This window comes from Bactrocera oleae, chromosome 2 (assembly GCF_042242935.1).
Source record: "Bactrocera oleae isolate idBacOlea1 chromosome 2, idBacOlea1, whole genome shotgun sequence".
In the NCBI taxonomy this organism is placed as follows: Eukaryota; Metazoa; Arthropoda; class Insecta; order Diptera; family Tephritidae; genus Bactrocera; species Bactrocera oleae.
The window spans coordinates 68,243,427-68,255,942 of record NC_091536.1 but is presented as its reverse complement, the minus strand read 5'-3'; the positions used below and the strand labels follow the sequence as shown (position 1 = coordinate 68,255,942).

Below are 12,516 nucleotides of genomic sequence, written 5' to 3'. Positions count from 1 at the left end.
ACATATGTATATCGATAAGCATTTATTTGTGAATTCCCAGACAGTCAATGGGACCGGTTGGTAAATGAAATTGGCATAAGTTAACTTAAATTTCATGGCTTTATTTTTACATGATTTGTAATAAAAGGTGTGTAAAGAGTATAAGAAGTAGGTACGCTTATGGAGATTTTTTTTAAATAAAAAATATGAATATTGAATATTATCGATATCTGGCAAAGTGTATAAATGCCAGATATCGATAATGATAATGCCAGATTTGGCACTGTTTGGCCAACTACCTGTATTACATGGATGTAAGCTCCCTTGTTATAAGAGGCTCTAACTGATCCCTGTCTAGAAATCTTGCCAGGTGCTAATTTTTGAAGTGGTTTGATAGAATTATCTCGAAACTTCTGTTTTGGCTCTCTTGAGTTTGTTGCTAAAATGCAAAGACATTGAATCACATACCTTTAGCAATCTAAGAAAACTAAATGGAATCGAAATTAATGGTCTTAGTAGTTTTGTAATAGTTTGAAGACGGTTTGGCTATATATGAGGATTTATATCCATCTTTGGAACGACAAATGACTTGTGCAGAGCTGTACAAGTGTGATCTGCAACTCGGGGAGTAACCTTAATACCTAACCTAACATATCCTAACATTAGGAAAAATAATGATTCTTTCAAACAACAAATTACGAATAAGTCACTAACACCCGTTCACAAGACTTTAAGCCATATTTTTCCAAATTCTATATCTAGAATGTCTTTTACTGCTAAAAAAGCAGGAATAACTCAAGAATAGTTTCTAGCACTTTTGCCTGTATATCTTGTACTTTTATTATCTCTTGGCCATGAAACCTACCTTCAGCATTTACTAACAAGTTTCAGAATGGAAGCACACATATGTACAAGTATATATATCTTCTACCTATAAACAAACAGAAATATGCTTTAGTTCCTCTAGCGTGTCTAAATTAGCATTCTTGCAAGTCAGAACGCTTAAATAATAATTATGAAACAATATTCGAGTATTGACTAGAATTATTACTTTGTATTTACGTTCGCTTCTACAACCATTTGTAATAATTAACTGCTAATTATTGCAAAAACAAAGCTAAAATTCTACTGAAACATTTAAAACCGAATGACTTTGGCATCAAAACAGACTCATGTAAAGCGGAAAAAATACAAAACAAATAATAAATATGAATAATGAGCACTTTTCCTCTCGGCAGTTAGAATATGAACTTATTATTTTAGTAATCAAATGATCGGCAATTATAATGATTTGTAATGATTAGTGCGGCAAACATTAAGACAAAACTGCGATTAGCACGAAGGAACATTTTAAACAATGATTGACATACGGAAAATGAGACAAGTTCAGATCTAATATGAATATAGTAATACAGTATAGGCATGTAAATTAATTTCATCTATTTCATTTACGGAACCATGTCTTATTTAAAAATATATTCCTATATTTTAGTTAATATATCTTACATATATTTACGGTATAATGGGAACTGGAATAATCGATATATTCTTGTTCAGTATATGGCGGTTAGTAGAACATATGACCCTATTTCAACCATTTTTGGATCAGAATTGTCTTATATCTATTTATACTAAGTTTTAAATTTCGTAAGCTTTCTTGAAACCGATTTTCGAACGCTGTTAAGAGGACGTAATAACAATTTTTCAACCGTGTACTTTGCTAACCTGAGGTGATTGGGGCAGGCGTTATAACTCAACTAAAAACCTCGAGTTTGATAGAGAGCTTCTCGATCAAACTTAATGAAATATAGCATTTCGGAATTTTATAGCTTTTAGGTGTTACAAAACATCATAAAAAATCATTAATTTTATTCAATACTTATGAAAGTGGTAATTAAGGCGTATTAATTTAGACACACAACAAAAATTGGTGCGTCGCTTGACTAAAACTAACTGATAAAATTTAAAATAATTCATAAAAATTAAATGCATGCAAAAACCAGTAAGGAAGAGTGAAGTTCGGTTGTGACCGCAGATTTTATACTCTCGCAATTTGAAAGGATCAAAGACGACCAAATACTTTCAGAAGTTGCAGAACTTTATATTAAGAAATGTTGCGAAACAATTCAAAATGCATTATTCGAAGAAACTGGATGGATTACAATCAAATTTGGTTTTTAGTTAACTTATGTATATTATAAGATATAGACTCACTCAGTTTCATTACTACATTTTGCTTGTCCGAAATATTTATATTAAAATCAACCTATTTAACTCAAATTAGATATATGTATGTGATATAAACTCTATACAAGCTTAATTGAATATATCGGATACATTGGAAAAATATCAACCAAAGAAAACCGGAAGTTTGAAAATCTTATATACATAATTCTTGTCAATTTTCTTACAAAAGGTATATGTGCGATAGGGAATATTTTAACCCGATTTTATTCAGTTTCGGTATAACGAAATATCATATCCAGAAATATATATTCTCCAAATTTCATTAAAATATCTCACAGATTAACAATTATATCTGGTATAAAATCAAGCGGATATTTGAAAATATGTATATTAAGTATATGGGGACAAAAGGAAGTTTTGCGCTGATTTAATGCGTTTTGCATGCTGTCAGCATACAAATATTCTTAAGAATTTCAATACTAGACTTCACAAATTGACCGATATGCTCAGTAAAATATTACCCATGTGCACTGGGATCCACATATTTGGTGTCTGGCTCATTGAAAAGTTATAGTTCGATTCGATCGACTGTTTTTAGACGTGAGATGAAATAGCTTAAAGGCACAATTTCCAATTTTTACATCTACTTTTATAAAGCTCTCCCTACCATCTTGATTGTAAAATTTAGGCTTGTCTCGCATTTGTTCAGTGAGTTAATGCACTTTTAGTAGCTTTCAATATAACCGTTATATGGGGATCTGATTTTACTCGTTTTCACTTTGTATGCCCCTCGCTACCGCGATCATATTTGGCAAGATATCTCGATTTTACTTAAGTTATCACTAGCACGGAGAGACGGACGTCTCTCGTCATCCTGATCATTTATTATTTATATTAATATTATTTATATAATATAATATTATTTATATATAACTCTATATCTGTCTCAATCAGTTTTAGTTGTTTGTAACACCGTTAGGTGAACAAAGCTATTATACTCTGTAGCAACATGTTGCGAGGCTATAATAAATGATATTTCCTTGCGATTGCGTCCATACGAAATTGAAACGTGCCACACGCCATAAATATAATTATATAGTTGCAAATGTTATGACATAATCTATAAACATCAGGGTGCACATTATAGCATATTAAACAAATTCTGTCAGTTATAGAGAGTATATAAATCGAAGTTATGCACTTCGATTGAGAGAAAATTATATTTGCTAGTGCCGTTATCGAAATTCGGATGAAAGGTGCTAATTTGTTATTAGTTGTTTTCAATTCGCCAATTATCTCTCTTGTAAAACAAAAATTACATATAAAAGCAATAACAAAGTTGTTGTGGTGAGCTCGATACAAGAGAGTATGCTTACTTCAAAACTACCAAAGTGTTTTTTTAGATATCTTATACCGGTTTTACCAGTGTGTCAAAAATTAAAGTAAAAATATTTGTTTTTATAGATTTAAGAAACTTCATGTCTTAAAAATAATTAATAATAGTTTATAGAAAAAGTAAGCCTTGAAACTAAGAGGATACTAAAATATTTTTACGCGGTAAGACGAATTTCCCTACTAAGCAAAGAAGCGAAGTAAAATTACGCAAACATGAATTATTGATATATGATTGCAGTTGATATTTTTTTTTATATCTTTAGTTACTTAGGTCGCCATTTTGGGGAACAATGGCAGAACCTAATATATTCTACGATACTTAAGGAATTAGTAAGCTTATTAATAGTGGATAGTTAATACAATATTTGTATATATAGTGTTGCGTTTATAATCCGCGAAATAAACGAAAACTTATCGAAGAGAAAGATTATAACATAATTATCTTTTATTCATCGAGATATCATGATCAGTTATTTACATATAAATACATAAATTGCACATAAACTGTAAATATTGGTGTTATTATATTTTATGATGAAAATAATCTGTTTAATTCTCTGAATCCAGTGCATGCAACATGTCATTAGTCGACATTAAGCTGGAATTTACAATTATTGGCACTTATCGCAATTATCGTCGCTTTAAATATGCACATATTACTACATTCAATGATATCCACATTAAATTACGTTTTAATGAATACAGAGTAATACATTTATATTAAATACATAATATTGTGATATTGAAATCACAGTAGTGTAATGCTTTTATTCACTTAGCGAGGTTTGTATCAACAAAAAATTATAGTGATAGACATAGGGTCAGGTATATGATCCGGATGAGGAGATGTTTGCCAGCCCTCCGTGTCGGGCATGGCCTTAACATTTAATATAATTACTACCCACATCTCGAAAACTACTTAAGCTATGGTACTGGTATGAGGTTCTCCGTCGCTCCGTTTGTCCTTATACCGTATATGTTCTCTACAACTCGCCATATCTCTTATATATATATATATATACAATACATATTTCTATATTTTATGTGAGATAATGGAAATGTTATAATATTGCCTTGAATATGTATAAAGCTTAAATATGATAATATTAGGTCAGTTTTTCAACTTTGTACTTTGTGTACATTTGCCCGTTTAAGTCAAATATGCCCCGTTTTGTTCGTAAACTTGTTGCCAAAGAGATGCCAACTTCATTATACACCTCTCGTAGAAGGCTGCGTCCTACTTGGTAAAAAACTCCAATTTCCATAGGCCTCTCTTGAGGCCAACTTCTCACCATAAAGCGAGTTCGCCATGGACAGGAAAAGATGGTTATCACTTGGTGCCAGGTCCGGACTATACGGTGGGTGCATTAAGACCTCACATCCGAGCTCCCGGAGCTTCTGCCGCGTCACCAAAGACATGTGTGGCCTGGCGTTGCCCTGATGGAACACAATTCGGCCTCTGTTGATCATATATGACCTCATCTGGATGAGTGCTGCCTTCAAGCGGTCCAGTTGTTGGCAGTAGAGGGCCGAATTGAGCGTTTGGCCATAGGGGAGCAGCTCGTAGTAGATGATTCCTTGCCAATCCCACCAAACACACAGCAAAACTTTCCTGGCCGTCAATCCGGTCTTGGCCATCGTCTGGGCCGCTTCCCCGAGTTTTGACCACGACCGTTGCGCTCGATGTTATCGTAAGTGACCCACTTTTCATCGCCAGTTACAATCCGCTTCAGAAACGGGTCGATTTTGTTGCGATTCAGCAGCGACTCGCAGATGGAAGTTCGGTCCATCATGTTTTTTTGCGTTGATTCATGTGACACGCAAACATCGAGCTTCTTTTTGAATCCAAGCTTATGCAAATGGTTCCAAACGGTTTTCTGGCTTATCTTTAGCTCCTCAGCAATTAAATAAGTGCTCACGTGACGGTCTGTTTCCACTATTTCCATGATTTTATCGCAATTTTCGATGACAGGCCTGCCGACGCGTGGTGCATCTTTGACATCGAAATTACCGGAACGGAACCTAGCAAACCACTTTTGTGTTACACGCTCGTTTACAGTATCGGGCCCATGAACTAAATTAATTTTTTCAGCCGCTTTGGAATTTTCTCTTTGCTGGTGTCCATCTTTGACGAGCGCTCACAACGTACTGAGTCAATCAATCGAAAAACTGTCAAAGACAAACTTTTAGCGCGAATAAACACGTTTTCAACACTAGTACTATGGACAATAACACCATCTCTTAGATTTAATATAACATAAGTTTTGGTGACCAAAATAGTCTTGGCCTTCAGCTAGCCTCCGTATACCCGATATTATTTCCAACATTTGGGTTAATTTAACAGGGTGGATGAATATTAAAAATACAAATACAAATTATTCAAACTAAATCTGAGTTTAACAATATAAGGCTTCACGTAAAAATAAAATATTAATAATAATAATATAAAGGCTATGTAATCATATTTATTGAGGACATTTTTTACATAAGTATTAAATTTCTTTTGTGCATTTTCCGCGTACGATATTTTTACAATACATACAGCAATTACTGTTTCTATTTTTATTACAATAGCCTACTTTGCAACTTTTTCGCACTCGTGATGTTGAATGTGCCTGATCTGAAACGTCTGAACTGGGACGAATGCCCTACTTTTTTTCTCCAGCTAATTCATCGGCTAAAGAAAATATAAATTCCTTTCTGGATATTTTCAATCCGGTACACTTTTTGTACAATATCCACGCGTTTATCGCTGCCAAATCTAAAATACAATATTATAAAACAATTGGAAAGGACATAGAAAACACCTTGCTTTCACACTATACAAGTATTTGCGTGTGATTTGGTCCGCGAAAATGACATCAAAGTTTGTTTTATTATAAAATGTAATAGTTTCTGGAACACATTTTTTATTGTTTTCTATCTGTATATTTCTATGATTGGTGCTTAGTTCTTAGTGCTTGGTCCGTTTATCAAAACGTATAAATCTCAGAATTTGTATAAATCTATCTCTGGTCATTGTGTCTCGGAAAAAACGATTCCATTTTTTGGACCATAGATAAGATATATAGTATTGATAGAAAACTACGTTATTCGGGAACTTTAATTTTCCAGTTGTTCTTCAAAACTCGACGTGCCTGGTTTCGGTTTTTTTATGTTTCATAATATAAGCGTCAAATATCAATTCAAAAGGACTAGTTACAGAACCCGACATTTCTTTTTGCGTAACCAGTTCGCTCTGCATTATCCTTGAATATAGTATGAACGGACGGCCTACCCATAGATTTCCTTGCTTTCAGTCTCACCCACCGTGTCCTGTCAACTGCGATTTCAATTTCTTCCATTACACGGATGTACTTAGAAAACTCGTCCTCTCATCCTCGGTGTCTGAACTAGAAATAATCCGTGCTCTTTTCTTGTTACGACTTATATTGAAGAAGTTTTCCTCTTCACTACCTGAGGATTCTTCCATTTCTGCAGTTTCAGTGGGTTCAAAATCTTCATTGTAATCACCACTTTCGCCTAATTCATATTGATCTTCTTCGGAGGACATCTCAGAATAATCCTCATTGATGTTGTTAATTTTGGTCAATTTCTTATTATATCTCGTGTTTTTGCTTATGATTTCTAGAAAAGGGTAATCAGTGAAGTCTTATATTTGCTAATCTCAAAAAGTGGAAGATTTAGGGGAAAAAAACTGTGTGCATAAATTCTTTAGAAAAAATTATTAATTTACGATTCAAAATGATTGAAATCGATTAAGCGGTTTTCGAGATATTAATTGAAAAGTTTGAGTTCCATAAAATTGACGGGTCCCGTAAACTTAGTGTTAATAACCAACATGACAATATTTCTACATTACTCATTAACATTTTTTTTACTAACTTAATAAGTTTTAATCTAATCCACAATCAATAAAAATGTTTCCTGCATCAAGAAGAAAAAAAATATTTCAAAATGTTTACAAATCATAATTATATATTTATTTTCACAATTTAAATTAGACAAAAACAAATGAGTCAGCCAAATGGAAACATTTTAAATAATTAGTATTGTGCATACAAGTATGTGTAAGTATATATATTTGTATACATATATACAATATATTATATATATGTTCGTATAGTATATAATAATCTAAGTATGAAAGACACTTTCCAAGCAAATACCGCACGCAGGTAATGATAACCTCAAAAGGCAGTGTCTACAACACTACTGCATACAAACAGTGATTATAATCTCGGATTTATAAACGTCCATGTGTGTGTTTATAACAGAATGTAAGTGAATACTACATAATTTGTAGTCTCACTACGAAGAGATTCATGTGCTGCACAGCTTAAAGAAAGTTTTTGTGTGAAGAGGCTCTGTGAATTTACTAGATATATTTTCATATTTAAGAAGAAAACATAGCGGTTTCTTTAATATATCGTCCAATATCAATTCAAACAGTTCCAAATCCAGTAATTATGACACAAAGGTAGACTTCCGTTTAGCAATAGCTCGATACATTTCAAAGTGAGAAAACGCAGTCTCTAACTACAGACGAGCCCTGCTACTTGTATTAGAGTGAGAGCGTACCTCTCTGTACGACACGTTGATTTTGGGTTGCATAAATTTTTTACTGCAAAATTTCAATCTGTTAACTTTAACGTTTCCAGAACTAGGAAGACCCGTGAAAAGTTCCCCTTAATACAGTTTCAGTTGCGTGACTTTACTCTGATTGTTCGAAAGTTTGTGACCATGCTAACTTTTAGTCTTTAAATTAGTTTTTTTCAAAGTTAAGTAAAATTAAAGTTAAGCGAGAACAAGCAATATCTTAATATCGAAATTAGCTATAAAAGTATTATTCATATTTTAGGTACAAAGGTAAGTTTTAAAGAATTGTGAACAAAGGAATCCGGTAATATTTAAGCTTATAGGAAAAAAGTCTTAGTAGCAGTTCTTTCCAAAACATATACTGCGCGTCACCAGGTTAGCACACCTTCATCAGCCATAAACAATTCTTCTGACTTTTTTGTTACTAAGTTTAAGCTTTACTTTATTGTTTTCTCATCTTTGTATGAACAATCACTGCTAAAGAAATCATTCGATAAGAATATACCGTTACATGGTTTTTGGTATTTTCTGTACTTTTTAGTCGAAAAGTATGCTTTATTTTTGCGTCATCAGGTTAGCACATGCAATTTTACTTGCACATCAAATGTGTTGTATACAAATGTTTAAATTAGATAATACATAAGTTTAAAAATACGTTCTTAGCTAAAATAATGCTAAATAAAGCTGATGACCTAATTTAAATTGTTTATTTTTTCGTTGATTTCAAATAAAAATTATTAAAAAATATGGAAAAAAGGTAAAACACTAACTGTTGTTTTATTTAGTAGTAAATTAATTCGTTAAAAATCGGTTATAATTTTAAAATTATAGTTTCTTCAGTTTTGATAAAAATTAACCACAACTATTTAAGCCCAAAGTGTGCTAATCTGATGACTCGCAGTGTACATAAATTGAAAAAAATTTTATTTCAAACCTTTTTGTATAATTATAATAGATGTGAAATTTCTTTTGATTACATTGCGTATGAGTGATTTTAATATCGCCACATTGCTGAAGATTTTACGGTGGGAAGTGCTCGGAAAATGTTCACTCAAAACGCCAGCTTTACAAATTTTTTAAACTTTGCTCTGGTGCAAGTTTTTGTCTGGTAGTTTCACAAATTAAACAGAGCATAAGTGTTAAACATACCAATGTATGTGTTTATTTTGACAGCTGATTAGACAGCTAACCGTTAAGTAAATGATAACTCTAAAAAACACACCCTATACAATTACATAGTTACAACTGTTGCGGATTATGAAATTCGTTGATATAATTTTGCAATCCTTTTATGATTGTGTCGCAAAAACTGACGTTTTCATTATCTTAGACAATTAGTAAGCAACCAGTTCGAGGCAACAAATTGCAATGCAATTGCATATACATATATATATGGCACATATATATATACTTTGTTTATATCTGTTAGCTTATTGCTAAATAATTGGGTTGCTCTTCACGCTCAATGGTTTCGATTGTTTATGCGCGCGTGCGTGCATTTGCTCATTCATTCAACGATGTATGAAAAATATTGACATGTCAGTAGATAAATGTGTATATAAGAGCTGCAGGTATTGTAAAAGACGTGCTCATAAATATTATGTCTTTAAATAAACACTCATATTTATGAGAAAAATTTTATATAGGCTGAGCACCATTTCCGTCCGTCTGTATGTCTGTATATAGGCGAACTAATCCCTACGTTTTTGAGTTATCGATCTCTAATTTGTAGGAACCGGTATAGCATATAGCTGCTATAGAAACTGAAAAACTTTTTCATTTGACAATATATATTTTCTATTGCTTATTGTCCAAGGTAATGGTACAATATCCGAAGAATTTGTTCAGATCGGACTAAAATCTATATATTCATTAGGGTGGGTAAAAAAAGAACATTTTTTTTCGCTTGATAATCTGAAAAGTAGATTCTTAGACATCTCTAAGAAAGTCTTTCCAAGTATGAGTTCTTAAAGCTCAATAAATTGTAACGGAAAGGTCCTTCGTCTTACAGTTTTCTTTTATTTCTTATTATCTGATAGAAAAATTCACGTCTCGCATTTTGTAGGAATTCAATTTCCTCCAAAAAGGGCCCTAATCTTATTTTTTCGTAAACCTAACCGTTTAAAAGATATTAACTTAAAGTTTGATTATTTTAAGGCGACATTTTTTTTAATGAATTTCATAAATCAATGGAAAATAAAATCATTATAAATCGGAAAATGGTCTCTTAAAATTTTACGATCAAGTTAAACGTTTACGAGATGTCTATCTATCCATCTTCATATGTGTATATAAATGTATATGCATATGTATTCATCTATTCTTTAATTATAAGCTCATACTTGGAGAAACTTTCTTAGAGGTATCCTAAAACCAATTTTTCAGAGTACCAAGTGACAAAAAAGTAAAAGTATTCGTTTTTTTTACCCACCCTAATATTTATACATAAATTCATAAAATACACACATACCATACTATATAAGTACATTAAGGCTTGCACTGGACGAGCCCAACTTGCTGCCAAATAGTCAATTGAAAATAAAAGCATGGCAGTTAAATTGAAAGCCAGTCTTGTTGCCAGACATTTTGACGCTATTTACTTCACAGTTTTTAGATACATATGTATGTATATGTTATATATAGAGGTATGCATTTACATTGTATGTATATTGGCAATTGTTGCGTTAGCGCCGTTGATGGACGACCTCCATTGGTATCAATAACGTACGCAAACAACAACAACAAGGGACAACAATTAGACATGCATACAAACGTGTACATATATAAACACATGAACTTATGCATCAAGCCATATATAATATAAACAAACATACATACACATTGAAGCGCCGCCACCTCTATTATCGCTGCTGTCAGCCGCTCATCCATTTGGATTACCCTCTAAGCTCAGTGTTTGAATTAACGCATTTGTCTACGGTTACATTTGCTCTCGCATCGGAGCTTGCAATTTCGATTGCGGTCGCTGCCCTACATAAGCGTTTGAGGTCGTTTCTTGCCAGCGATGAAGGTAGCGAGCGAGTAATGCGTCATTCATTGACATTCCCATTAATTACGATTACATATTTTGACATATGACATTTAAATACAGTTATACATATGTATGCACATACATAATATACATAGATCTGCATATTATATATTAGCTACATATGTGTTTAAACATTTCATATGATGTATAAGCTATTAAAGTCAGTATGTGTGGAAATTAATATATTTTATGGATTTTTGCAATAAGTTGTATGCATAAAAGATGCACGAAACTTTATTTTTGTGGGAAAGGCCTCTGACTCAGAAAAATAATATTAAAACTTAAAACAGTTAGTTAAATTTAATAATTTTAAAATATTTTGAAAATGACTTATGTATACACTCGTATACACCCTACATATCATTCTTTTTATATTTATATGCTTTAGCATTTCTGGCTTATTTCTATGGAGTTATCGTACGCCCGTAACTCATCTGTTAAATTTGAGATTCACACTTTAAGGACCTAATGATTTATAGCATATTACCGTTTGCGGGCACCCACTGCTGATTTTGTATATTCAAAGCAATAATCGATCTCTAATTGTGTGCCAAGTTTGATGAAGATATCTTGATTTTTACGCGAGTTAATGCAGGCACAGACGAATGTACAAGCAGACAACAATTCATCTTGTCATCCTGATCGTTTTGATTTATAACCAAATCACTATCGTGATTAGCTCTAGGTATTAAAAATATCCATTAGGTGAATTAAATAATAACTATAGCAATATTAGCCTTGTGCAACATGTTGACAGAGTATGGAAATTGCCAGATCGCCTGGGTTGTAAGAAACAAGCAATTCGGTTCAAGTATATCATAGGTTAAAACCTGCGATACTTACAGACATTCTGAAACTTATCTGTCCCAGAAAATAATGGTTCTTTCAAGATATACTCGTATGTCTACTTTGTAAGGCTAATTGATAGTCATTTGGGTCTCGGTGGATATTTTATTGAAAGAGGCTGTATGCTCTCGCTTATTTAGCATTTAAAAGCTTCACTAAGCTAGACTTAAACTAAAATGAAATTCAATATTCGTAAAAAAGACCCTTCAGTCTTAATAAGTCTAATGGTTAGAGTTATTTAGAAGAGCAGGATATTTGAGTGACGAATGGAAACACTTTCATTCTCTATAGTAATATAATTTGCTACATATGAATTCTTATTAATTGATTCTATAATAAAATTCTGAAAGTGTGAGCATGGTTCTCATATAAATGTCTGTAAGGGATTACATTTGACTTCAGGAGAAAGCTCTGATCAACTCAAATACATTTATTTCAATAAGGTCTCTCTTCAGTAGGCT

At 32.5% G+C, this 12,516-nt stretch overlaps 1 protein-coding gene and 1 long non-coding RNA gene across 4 annotated transcripts in view; one reads left to right on the top strand and one right to left on the bottom strand.

The window, feature by feature from the left end:
* The window catches only part of LOC118681841 (uncharacterized), a 73,318-nt gene that overhangs the window by 46,478 nt on the left and 14,324 nt on the right, over window positions 1-12,516 (bottom strand). The window lies entirely within an intron of this gene.
* Window positions 1-12,516, top strand: part of LOC106617314 (fatty-acid amide hydrolase 2) — a 42,152-nt gene that overhangs the window by 22,140 nt on the left and 7,496 nt on the right. The gene's annotated exons all lie outside the window — the stretch shown is intronic.